Here is a 12,921-nt window from a genome sequence, read left to right as displayed (position 1 = left end):
TGTTTACTACACATGGGGCAGAATTTGGTTTGGATGATGAGTCACCTAAGGTTCAAAATAAATTTTACAACTAACTGGAAGTCCTTTGTAGGCTCTTCACTAGCATTTTGGTTTATTGAGGATCAAATGTAACACTGTGTAGTTTGTTTTTTCCTGCCAAAGACTGCAAAATGAGGCTGCACCATCCCCTATTGTTGGCTGGAGCTCTCCAGAGCACACAGTTCTCTGTACTGACTATTTGGTGCTACCTCACAGACCAGTCTAAAAACAGAACAGATTATTTTATCTCTTCATACAAGCCTGCACCCTGCCTTACAGGTCTGTCACTTCAGCATCATAGCCAACTTCACTTTAACATTTAATAGTTAATTTATAAATCACTTCTATTGAAATTTCCATTTTCAAAGTTTTGTTGTGACACGTTTCCTTCTTGGTTTGAGGAATATGCACTTCATAAATATCTTCTTCTGGCATCAATTCTGCACTTTAATCCATAGTTCCTGCTTTAAGAAACTGAATTCTTTACCCTTAAAATGCATCCTCAGAGTAAGAGAAGCTGAAGTTCTACTGGCACCAGCAGAGCAGCTTCCTCCACTCCATGAAGGGCACCATAAACTCCTGGAGAGGTCCCAGCTGCAGAGTCAGAGCAAGGTGTCTCTGATAGAGCTGTGTCTGAGCCAAGTTTCACCAGGTGTAGGAAGGGGAGCAGCTGTGAGGTGGTATTTTAGGAAAAAATGGAACTTTAAATCTTGGGAGGAGTCAGGAAGTTCTGGTCTGGGATCACATAATAACAAATTATAAAAAACAACATTTTTCTAGAAGAAAATTTTGAATTTGCAGCGATGGTTATTTGAGCTGACTGTTCCCTGGCATGCAAGCAGTGTGACTTGCAACACCCTCGGTGAATTGCTCATCAATCCTGTAAATGGAGACATATTTCCCACATGATTATGACAAAGAGTTCCCAATCATTTATGTGTTGGAGAAAACCCTTAGCTTAATTCACAGATAAGATGAAAATGCTAAGTTCAGCCAGTAAATTGTTCATTCATTTCTTGGAACAGCAGCTCCTGCATGGGAAAAGAAACACAAAAGAAATGCAAGTAATGCAAGTCCCAGAGAGGGAGTCTGGTCCTTTAAGTACAGTGCTCTCCAGTAAGGAATGTAAACCTAGAAATTTTATAGAGAATAAATCAATTATTTAATTCAAGCTGCTGAATGTTTGACAGTTTCAACCTACTGACTGAAATTGTACAGTAAAGAATCAAAACACTCACAGGGCACTGGCCTCATGTAAACAAAGAGCTCTTCCACTCTTCCTGGTACCAGAGCACCAGCCCTTCTTTCCAGAGAGCCCTGGATGAAACCCATGTGCTTCCTGTGGCTTTGGCTGTCCTTTGGAGGAGCCCCACTCCTGTGGGGGTGTCTGACAGAGAAGAGCCCCACTTTGAGAGATGTGGCCTAATGAGGTGTTTGCTGCAGCAGCAGCAGCTGCTAAATATTTGATTATCTCAAAGGAACATCTCTGAGCAGTTGGGTCTGGCACCGTGCTATGGGCTCAGAAATGCAAATCTCTCACTCAGGGAATATTTTATCAGTTTCTCAGGAATGGCTACATTCAATAAACTGGGTGGCACCATCACTCCCAGCCCTAGTGCTATGGGGGCAGCCCAGGGCTTCCATAGCTAGGAAGGAGTGCAGTCAGTGCCTGGTAGGTAAGGCTATGTGTATCTCTGGGAGGAAGAACAGATTAATAGATTAACTAAATTCCTCAAAGTTTGGAAATTGGGTTGCTTTTGTGGGTATTAACAGGATTGACCTTTTTCCATAATATGATAGTCCTATTCCTCTTCTTACCATCTTTGTTTTCTATTCATGGGAGTTGTACTGGATGAATAGAACCAGGACCAGAGGGAAGAAAGTGTTCAAGCTCTTTTGGTTTAATTAAAGGTTTTCTCTTTGTCTGCCTGCCTTTCCTTACAGGACAGAGATCAGCTGTTTGGTTAGGAGCTGGTCTGACACTTTCCACCCAGGGAGGCACTGTTACAGTGTAGTGGACTCCCAGCTCTGCTAGAAACATGAAGAAAACCAAATTTTATTTGTGCTTATGTCTGATACAATCCAGACTAAGAGTATATTTTTGTTTTCCCCTTATAGTTCTCTTGATCACTGTCATTTCATAGGAACTGACTTTGAAGGTTGGAAAACATCTTTTTCCAGGACTTAAAATGAATCATAGAGTCATCATTATCATCTGCCATTGTTGCCCATTTTGGTGACCACTCAACCTCATTTACCACCAAACTGCTCTTTTTTTGTCTACTTGTTGCTTTTCCTAAAGTTTAGGAGCTCATGGTGACCCTAATGTACGTGTAACAGACAGCAGATGTTCACAGTAACTCTTTAGATGTTCAGGACATGTTGAACTCAAGGATCACACTCCAATGCCTTGCATTTCTGTGGTAATTTATGGCGACATTCACACCAGTTTCTCTAACCTACTGTATGAAGTGCAGAACAAGTTAATTGGATCTTGGCAGTGCCTTTTTAGCCATGTCAGCAAATCCTGCTGAAATCAGGTTTATTGGCAGCATGCTCGAGCAGCTCCTGAGGAAACATACATGTGCTAAGGTCCCTCTTCACTAAATATTCCCATTCTGAGAGACAACAAACATCCCATAACATGGAGGCAGCTGTCCCAGCTCCAGTGACCATAAAGGGAGCAGTTCAGCCTCATAAACGAAGCGATACTGGTTCCATTATCTCATGCTGATATGATTGCATCTGCTGTGGTGTGGCTGTGTAAACAGGCACGCCCTGCACAGGCACAGGACCTGGGAGAAGCAGCACTGCACTTCTATCTACAAGTCTTTGCCAAATGAGATATGGCCAGGAATTGGAGCACTTCCTGAATTTAACCAACTCCTCTAATGAAGTGATTTTACAGAAGAGAGAACAGGGAAATTGATGCAATTAGCAACTGCAATTTTGGCTATGTGCCCAGAAAAAAACGTGAACCAACAGCCAGATGAATAATTTCTATCCATGTAAATTCAGAGCACCTATGGTTGCTCTTTTCAAACACGTCCAGAAAGTGAGTTGTACCTCTGTGGCAGGGTATGACCTCAACTAGTGTCCCCAAAGAGGACAGAGGTGGCACACAGCTGACCCTGAGCTCTGAAGCTCTGATGCTCCAGACACATCCTTTTCTGTGCTGTGCTACATACCAGCTTCTTCCCTCCTGTGTCCTTTTCCTTTTTGGCTTTATTTTCAAATTAACTGTAGCTACCTTTGAGACTCCAAGCTATCCAGTGGCACAGGAAATGCCAGGCAGAGAGGAGATTTCTCCACGGCTGCTTCCCCTGCTGCCTCTCTCTTGTGTGTGCAACACGTGGCGCTATCCACGTCACTCCTATTCAGCAAACAGAAGGATAACACACCTTCCAAAAGCATGCAGTAAGCCTGTCCCCCCTCCTCTGATTATCAGATGCACCCTTTAGTGGAGAGCATGTGGCTGGTTCTCAGCTGCTCAGCTCTGGCTCACATTTTTATGTTGTTATTTGGGGTTATTTCTCCTGCTTTGAGTTAAACTGAGAATGAGGTTTGATGAGATGTCTGCAGCCCTGGCCTGCTCCCAGCCATACACCACACACTCCCATCAACATCCTGGTTGCCAGCTCTTAAGCTAGTTGGGCTGCTCAGCAATCCTCTTCATCTTTTTAAGCAGCTGGGTTAGTTCTCTACTGGCTTGGAGGGCAGGCCTGGTTCACCAAGGGGTTGGGAAACCACTGGCAGCAGCAAGAGCGTGCTGCCAGGAGCAGGGAAGTGAGGATGGGAGAGCTTTGGGCACAGCAGGTACAGCCATGAGCTAATGCCAAATAGCAGTGGTTGCTCTGCACTGCTGCTCCCAGCTGTGTTTCCTGCCCTTTCCCTTGCACTGGATCTACCAGTGGAGAGGCTTCAGGGTGAGTTGATCCAGCTGGCTGATATGGCTGAAAACTCCTCATTTTTATGGCGTGGTTTGTTTGCTCCTGTTGTCAGCCAGATAAACAGATTCTCCCTGTAGCTGCACAGCCACTAAATGCAACATAAGGAAAGCAGTGCAAGTGGGAAACAGAGGCAGAAACCAGCTTGTACATAGCCCAGCTGCAATACCAAACTACAGCCTAAAGAGCAGCCACGCCTATCCAGCCATCCTGCTGCTCTGCCAGAGTCAGATCACTCGAGAGTTTGCTTCCCTACCTGTGCTCTTCTGCTCTAATGAACATCTTTTCAGTACAGGAAGTGTATTTTTATCTCCCTTGTTCAGTATGAGTAGTACTGCACTCCAGCAGGCAATTCCAACCTCGGCTGATTTGTGGACTGCTAGTGGAGAGGCTGGCAGGACTAAATCTATTGACTTCCATTCCTTTGTGGCTTTTGTGGGCCTCGGAAGTTACTCACAGTGGTAACAACTATAGAGTGAAATGTACAGCACAGCAGAACTGCTGAGAATCACACAGGACTCACCAGACTGGCAATAGTCTTTTGACACCCTTTTTCTCCTCTCATTTCTTTTTATTTCCTAGTGAGAATAATAAAATCAGAGCAGATTATGGAGAGTGAGGCTAGTGAACAAAAATGGAAACTTTGAGCTAAAACCTTTTCAGTTCAGTTTCCTAATGGACAGCACAGAACAAACTACTGAGCCAGGACTTCCCATTCTCCCTGTGAGCAGGCTGTCTTTTTGGGAGATAAGCAGTACCATCCTTTCCCAGTAGTGCAAGAGTCACAAAGCTAAGTTTGTGTAGGGGCTGCACTGGTTAACCGTGCCTTCTCTTGGCTTACAGATGCTCCTTTTGGAAAAGCTGTCTGTCTCCTGTCTCCATCATTGCAGAAGGCTGTAGTTTGGTACAAGGGGGTTTCAGTGGCAATACTGGCTTGCAGTGAAATGCAGCTCCTTCCTTTTATACCTCTTCTCCCTCTCTCTCTCCTGGCTTTATTCCCAGATCTGATTCACAGCCCAGCCCCGTAAACTGAGTCAGTACAATTGTCAGGGTGAAAGGCTGCAAGGAGAGGAGTGGGAATGAGGGAGATGGCAAAGGAAACCGCAGGGAGGATCTGCTTAAGCTGCCAAGCCCTTACTTTTCACCATCCCAGACTTCAACACTGTCATGTTTAGTACATCCATAGTCTGGCCCAGCCCCTTCAGCTAAAATTGTCTGTAGTTTATTTGCACACCTTCTGGTCTCTATCTTGCTGATGACTGAGAGGAATTGCTGCTGAAGACATCACACATTTTTCTCTTAAGAACAGAGATACATGAATCATTTTCCTTTCACACGCTTTGCTAAAAGATAATGAAACCTTTGAATGAAGAGGGGAACAACATATTAACATAATTTAAAGTAATCATGAAGTCATTCTCTGGGGACCTCATAATGTACCTTGTTAAGTGAGGTCTGGGATGGCTGGCATGTGTGGGAAAAACAGGGCAATAGTTCTCAAAGGAAAAGCTTAACCAAGGTCAGTCCATGTCACCAGCTAGATTCCTGAACAACATTCCCAGGAGAGAAGTACTTGAATGCCTGATTCAGGGGTGATGTGCTCCTACACACCAGTCCTAAAGCAGCAGAGGTTAACAACACTGAGAATGTCAGCACTGGCCCCTGAGATAAAACACTGTCATGATGAAAGGAGCAATTCTCTGGCATCCTTCTGCCTGCAGAATCTATATGAGCTGGGCTGCACTCAAGGAGCCTTAGTGCAATCATGTGAGTTAAGAACTGGGTCTTTTGCTGATAAAAGCCCTCATTTAGGTGTAGCTACACACACATAGGCATGAGGAGTGTGTCTTTAACACCACTGAGATACAGCAAAAAAACCATATCTTTGGTATAGACAAGCCTTTAGGATCAAAATACATGAGTATCTCATGGTGTTGATTTTATTACAGGCCTCCACGGAGTGCCCATCACTGCAATTCTTCAGAAGCCTTTAAACAACAACAAAACAATGGTATTTTCCAGATAAAGAACAGGCTCCAATATTCAGAGCATCAACTGACATTTCTTTCTAGATCAAAACCTGGGGAAGGAAATTCCTTGCTGGATGGAGTTCCAGGCATCATTGGTAGTGTGCCCATGACAGACAGCTGGTTCTTGCTAATCCTCTCTATCCAAAAAGAGGGCAGTAGCAATCTTTGAGGGTTGAACCTTATCACTGCGGTGTGAAATGCCACTTGCAGGTCAGTGACTACTTGTTCCAACTCACCTCATTACATTTTGGGTGCAAAAACGTAATTATCTCACTGTTGATTACTTTAAGAGAATAGTCCAGTTCCTTGGCTTAAGTGGTCATGTCAGGAAGGGGCTGATCCTGGTTAGGACTCCCAAATCCCACAGAAATAAGTAACAGTATCCAATATTATCTGATCTGATGAGAATAATGCTTACTTAGAGGCAAGTAATCCAATGCACAACAAAATATCTAACAATTTTCATCTTTCTAACTGTCATCTAAGAGACAGGAGAAAAATCCTTCAGAAGAGCTGGAAAGTCATGAAGATCCAAAGAAGAAAAATTGTTATAACCACTTGTGAAAGAAACAAGATGTTAGCTTTGGGATCACATTCACTGCAAAGGGGTCCAAATTTTCAGTTAATTTTATTTTTTGAAAGGACTTCTTTTCCTCAACTTGTAAAATATATTACAGGGAAAAAACATGTGTTTTGAAAGGAAGTAAGTTTTTTTTTATTCCCTAGTGATACAGCACAAGATGTTCCCTTCTAATGTGTTGCAGGAGTTGGTTTGATGATTCCTCCTGACACCTCAAAGATCCAAGACTACAAAGAAGTAGTGAAAGGATTAAATAAATCACTTGGTCACCGTGGAAAATCATAGCCAGGGAGTCAGAGCACCGGGAGCCCAAGGTTTCCATGGCTGTTGTATGAGACAGACAGTTTCATCTTGTCACCCATCTAGGATTGCAGGACTGGTTTTTCTCTTCTTTAATCAAATGGGCTCATGGACAACAATTCACCAGTCTCTCTTCTAGAAGTGTGGAAACCACTTGGTTGTCACAAATTCTCAGACAAAGATAAAGAAAAGCTTTGTGAAAAGTTTCAGCTGTCCCTATTTAGAATGGAGGCTGCCCAATATCTGAAGAACTGAGCTCTTAGTTGTCAAGGGATATAGTAAAATCTTAAATAATCTGCAGACTGTTAGAGGCACTGGCTGGGAAGTTATTGAATGTTCAAGGATTTCCAGTACCCTGTTTCCTAGGTGCTGTTAAAGAAAACACAACCTTTAATTCCACAGCAACTCCTCTCCCCCTGTGATGCCATTATGTGTACATGGCTGGACACGAAAAATGTGCCAGCTCTTACCTGACACCATATTGCTACACACTGTAGCATGTAAACGAGTCTCTGTGTGTTGGCACAAGTCACCTTTCTTCAGCATCACTTTATTTAAACAAGCATACTCTGTGTGTTTGCATGTTTATCTGTGGGTAGAAGAAACCACCTCCCCAGCCAGGTCCTTTTCCTGCTCACACCATGAACAGCCAGGAGCCCTGGCAAGGTGGGGAGCCCGAGGGGGTTTCCAGAGAGCTGTCAGGGAAGGACAGGCACTGGGGCTGCTCCCTGGCTCCCTCCCAAGCTTTCTGTCTGCCTGGAGACTGCTTGCTTTCATTTCTGGGTGCCTCTGATTCCCTCATGGATCAAACATCCCGTCCTGGGAGCTGGGTGCAGCCAGTGCTCAGAGACCTAGCCAAGCCCATCCCATGGTGTGCATGTTTCTATCCCAATGGCTTTGGCTGGTGCCAGACCATTGCTCACATTGCCTGACTGTCCTGTCACCTCTGGGAACAGCCATGTCTGGCAGCCAAACATTTCCTCACACACTGGTGAGCTCAGGGCTGCTCCCAACCCCTGTCAGAGGAGCTGGCACATCCCTTGGAACAGCCTGCTGCCCACCCACACTACAAAGGCCTATCTGCACTACAAACCAAACCACCCTGCCTGCAACACTGCAGCCACTTTGCACTGTTTAGTCCTGTCAAGGATGCAGAAAGGAGCTGGAGGCTCTGCAAGGCAGGAGGGCGCTGTCCCCACTACGGGCCCTGCCAAGCCACAGCTCAGCCCGGCAGGACTTCAAGCAACCACTGCAGCAAACTGGGCACTCAGGAGATTTTCTTCTGAAACTTTCCTTCTTTTTTATGTAGCTGTTGCTTCCTGGACTCATATTGTTTGAGCTGTCTCAGCTGGTTTCAGACAATGGAATTGGATGTGCCACTGGTAATGTCAGCTCACCAGATGGCAGGCCAGCAGCTAGGGAAGGGGGAAAGCACAGCCAGGCTCACCTTTTTGCTCTGCCACGCACTGACTTTCACATCATTCTGGGCAGGTTGCTCAGCCCTTCCCATTTTCTAGTAAAGCAGACATATGCCTGGAAGATTTTTCAAAGTCCTCAACAGAAGCAAGTCCACAGAGTGAAATGCAGGGATCACTCCTGAATGTTTATTGCTCAGATTTAAAAACAAAACCAAAACCAAACAAACCCAAACCACTTTACTACAACATCCAGCATTTCAAGGCTGTCCTTAACAAAGACCCAGCTAAAACCACCTCTCCAGTACTGTGAGGGTGTGCAGTGCTAGCATAATTCCACAGTCATTCACTTCTGTCTGTTCATCTAGATTAATAAAAACCATTTTGTTCAACTGTTTCCTTTCCTGCTTTTATGGGAAACTTTGGCCTGATCAGTGTTTTTCTAAATATACATGACTAAATCCAGTTAAGGATGAAAATGCTCAGTTTGTATGTGTGAACAGCACCCAGCAGAGCTGCCCAAAGGAAGGTTTGCTGCTCTGTTGTCACTGTGTAAGGATCATTGACAGCACATAGTAAATGGGAGGTAAAAGTCAATTTTGCAAATTCCCTTTCTGTTAACAAACCGTGCAAAATTACTCAGTTTGTCTAACCTTGAATTCCTCCTGGTTTCTGGGGAGATTATGTCCCAAATTCCTTGAACTATTTAATGATTGCTATTGTATTTTATTTTGGTTGTGTGAACATGAAGTAGGGCAGACTTGTAATACACCAGGGACTGTGTAGAGCAGCAGCTGTTACACTTTCAAAGAGCATTACTGAGCTTTTTATAGTTGGCTGCAGTTGACATCACGGCTAAATAGAGTCTTGTTCTAAAATATATTCCACCCAGCCTATGCAACCTGAAATCTAGGCATTGCTGGGAGGAGAGAGGGTCACAGGAAGCAATGCAATACCAGCACAGAAGTAAAAGCCTGGGGATGTGTTTGCTTGTTTTTTCTACATCCATTAGAAATGGCCTTGAATATTTTTTTCCAGGAGGAGCAGAAACCTCTGGAGAAGAATGACAGAGTGAAACCTCTCCTCTCAGGATCAAATCTGGCCCAGGTCAGCAGTGACCAACAGCTGTAATAGCTCACTGTAGGTAGCTCTCTTAGTGCCTCATGGATGAGTGTCCAAACCAAAAGAGGCCAAATGCTTTTACACTGTTATCACTGGTGCCACCAGGATGCTGCTGGAACCTGGCTAAAAGCTACTGTGCAGTAAAAATCATTGGAGAGGAGCATCACACACCCAGCCACCTCTCTGAACTGCACCAGCAGCTTCCAGAGCTTTTGGGAGAGAGCTCTGCACTGTACTCACTGTTCAGAAAATAAGAAAGCTGAGTTAGTTGAAACAAAGCTGAAGCTTGTCCAGGACTCAAGTCTAGCCCCCAAAATGGCTAAATCCACGCTGTCCTTGTGTGTGTCTGATCATCTCTACTAGTCTGTAGCTGGACACACTCCATGTGAATGGCCTGGGTTTCCTGGGGTACTTTCACAGCTTTACACACACTGCACCTCCTCTCTGAGTCTGTGACTGAGGACTCTTTGGTTTTCAGGTATGGTTTTTTCTGGGATCCTACATGACCTCATGGGCAAATGTCAATATCTTACTCTTTGCCTGACTTCTGTTTCATCTTACAGGGACCCATTGTCCTGGCCAGAAGTCCCTCTAAGAGGCTAAGCCAGGGATATCCAGCCTACCTTCACCAGCAAAGAGTGCAAAATATGAGGAGATGGTGCATCACCAGTCTGTGAGCCTTCCCTGGGTGTTGGTTAGATGGCCTGCCAAAAACATCACAGGTGAGATTTATTGACACAAGCCCTTTCACAGCTTGGCACTGTTTGCTGTTTGTGGGGTGTGATGGCACAATTCCTCCTGAGAACTGCACAGACACAAGCCTCCTCTCTGCTGCAAAATGCATTATCCTCAGAGCCATTGAATCAGCATGTACCCAGCACAGCAGCCAGGACTGACCAGCACTGCCTTCCCCTTCCAAAATGTCAAACAAATTTCTGCTTCAGCATAAGACACCAGCAGCCACACAAGTCTCCCAGCCAGCCTCAGGGTTGTTGCTGTCCTCTTTATGTTATGCTCCCCTTCCTGATCATATCAACGTTCAACAATCAACTTCCCAAATGGCTTAAACTCCACCCAGAGAAAGAAAAATTGCCATTATCTAAACTATGGCTATTTTGCAAGTGCTCCAAAGAGCACTTCATCACTCCTTTTTTCACAATTCATGATTTTTACCTGCCTACATGGAGAAAACCAGCAACCTGGACCCACAGATCTGGAGAGGATTTCACAGGAGTGGCTCTCCTTTTGTTGTGGGGAAAAAAAAAAAAGTGAATAAGTCTTTACTTTTCTGTGATGTGGTTGATGGTTTCTCCAGCTGCTGAAAACATGGGCCAGAGTTTGAGAAGTGGCCCTGGGAAGTGTAGACAGGGAAAGAATTCACTCAGACCTGGAATGAATGACCTGGTCTTTTGCAGCTCTTTGTGCTGTGCACATTTTACATAGTCCTAAGTAAGATTCCCCCCTGAAAACAGCTTTTGCACTTTGGTTAGACAAAGGAACCTGGTGGAGCTTTTGCACTTTGATTAGATAAAGGAACCTGCACTGCTTCAAGATTACATAAAGGCCTGGAGAGCAGGAAGCAGGCACCAATCCAGCTCTGGAACAGGCATCTTCTAGGAACAGCCCTGTGTGTCTTGGCAAGTGTGCCACACACCTGCTCTTCAGCAATGGGGTCACAGGCAGTGACAGTGGCATTTGATGGCTGTGTTTGGACAGCCCAGACTTGGTCATACACTGTGAATGGCAGCTTGCTGCTGTGGAAATCTGAAATGCAAAAATTTGTTTGGAATAAAGGAGGTGAGGTCGAGTAGATGAGGAAAGAGTGCAACATGCAGGGGGGGTTTGCTTGGTTGGACACCTGTGTGGCTCTTAGGAATTATCCTGGTCCCTAAAGCAGGAGTCTGCTCCATGCAGCCAGAGGAAGATCACCATCTGGCTGAAGAGATGCAAAATCAAGCTCTGTGAGCAGGTAGGATCAGTCCTTGGTCTGTTAGGATTTTCAGTGGCAGCAGGTTCCCTGTTTATCCTGAACTGCTTTGTTTATGGCAGGACTCTTGCTGCAGTAGTTGGTAAAAATACAAAGCACAGAGGAAGGAAAGCTTAATCAAATGAGATTTATCAAAGAAAACTCATTATCTTCTCACTTCTGCCCTTATCCTGGCAAAATTTGAGAGAAACAAAGTGTTTTTGAAATGCCAGAAAACCATGAACATTGCTATGCTGGCACTGACCAGGACACACACGATGTAAAACACCCAGGTGATGCTGTGATAGATGTGATATCCTGCCCAGCTTTGAAATCTCCAGCCCCTGTCATAAACATTTTGTCTACAGCCACATTTCAGGCATTGTCAGTGAGTGACAAAAGAGGCCAGCAGCAGTGGAACTGCAAATAGAAACCTACATTGTGACACTGCTGCACCCTTTTTTGATCACTCAGACCTGCAGCAAACCCTCAGCATTCCTTTAAACCTTCTCTTACCTCAAAATACCTTAGGTAAGAGGTATCCCAGCTGCAAAGATGTGGCTGCAAAAGAGGAAAAAACGTGGTCTTGTAAAGATGTGGGGCATGGCTAAGATGGCAGTAGAGATCTGCTGAGATCACCCCAGCCTGGAGTCACTCTCCACCTTGGATTGCAGTTGTCCCATCTGCAGCAATAAATGCATTTGCTCTTTGCCACGTGTCCAGCAGCACAGAGAGCCTTCCAGGGGCAGGGAAGAAAAGCTGTCAAGGAGAAAAGTCTTAAATCCTCCAAGTAACATGTAAAACAAGCTGGGTCATATGCAAAAGAGAGGGGTAAGAATCAAGGCGACTAAAAGATAATGGAGAAAGAGATAAAAGTACCAATAAAAGGAAGGAGAGAAAGACCTTTAGTCAACAAAGGAGAGGATCAGAATAAGGAGGTGACAAGGGTGTGGCCTTGGCAAACAGAGCCAGACTCAAATAGAAAAATAACCCTGCCAGAAATAAAAGCAGAGGAGTTGAGCTTGAATAAAAGGAGAAAAAAACAGCTGTCATGTAAAATGGGAGTGAGGGAATGAGCAGGGCAGCCCAGGGGGGCAGTGGTGCAGGCTGGAGGCAGGGACATGAGAGCACCTTTGCCAGAGGAGTGATCCAACACACAGGACTCTGTTGGACAAATTATCTGGGATGGCTGAGGCAGGGGGACAGGATAGTGGGGGAGGAGGATGGAGATACTGATCTGTGCAAATTCATGGAGCTTCTCTGTGAGTCAGGCAGCAGAAAACTGCTGTGGGCTCACAAAAGTCAGGATAACCCACAGAAATAATGCCTACTGAGTGTGTTGCGTGGCACTTCTCTTTAATTTGACTCTAAATAGCAAAGAAATATGAGTCAATTCATGCACTGAAGAGAATGACTTTATCAAATGGCATAGTAACCACTGCACTCCCCAGCTATGATCATGTGGTACTGCTGATTTCATGATCAACTGCAAAACCCCAGCTCAGGTGAAACTTCCCACGTT

General features: G+C 44.9%; 1 long non-coding RNA gene across 1 annotated transcript; it reads right to left on the bottom strand.

The window, feature by feature from the left end:
- Positions 1-339: 339 nt before the first annotated feature.
- Positions 340-12,536, bottom strand: LOC118685713 (uncharacterized). Its single transcript, XR_004980021.1, has 2 exons — positions 11,916-12,536; positions 340-1,070 (listed from the first exon to the last, which is right to left on the bottom strand). It is a non-coding gene; the product is annotated as an uncharacterized LOC118685713 (long non-coding RNA).
- Positions 12,537-12,921: the final 385 nt, after the last annotated feature.

The sequence above is a fragment of the Molothrus ater genome, chromosome 3, assembly GCF_012460135.2.
Source record: "Molothrus ater isolate BHLD 08-10-18 breed brown headed cowbird chromosome 3, BPBGC_Mater_1.1, whole genome shotgun sequence".
In the NCBI taxonomy this organism is placed as follows: Eukaryota; Metazoa; Chordata; class Aves; order Passeriformes; family Icteridae; genus Molothrus; species Molothrus ater.
The sequence above is the reverse complement of the archived record's forward strand: the minus strand, read 5'-3'. Positions and strand labels throughout refer to the sequence as shown.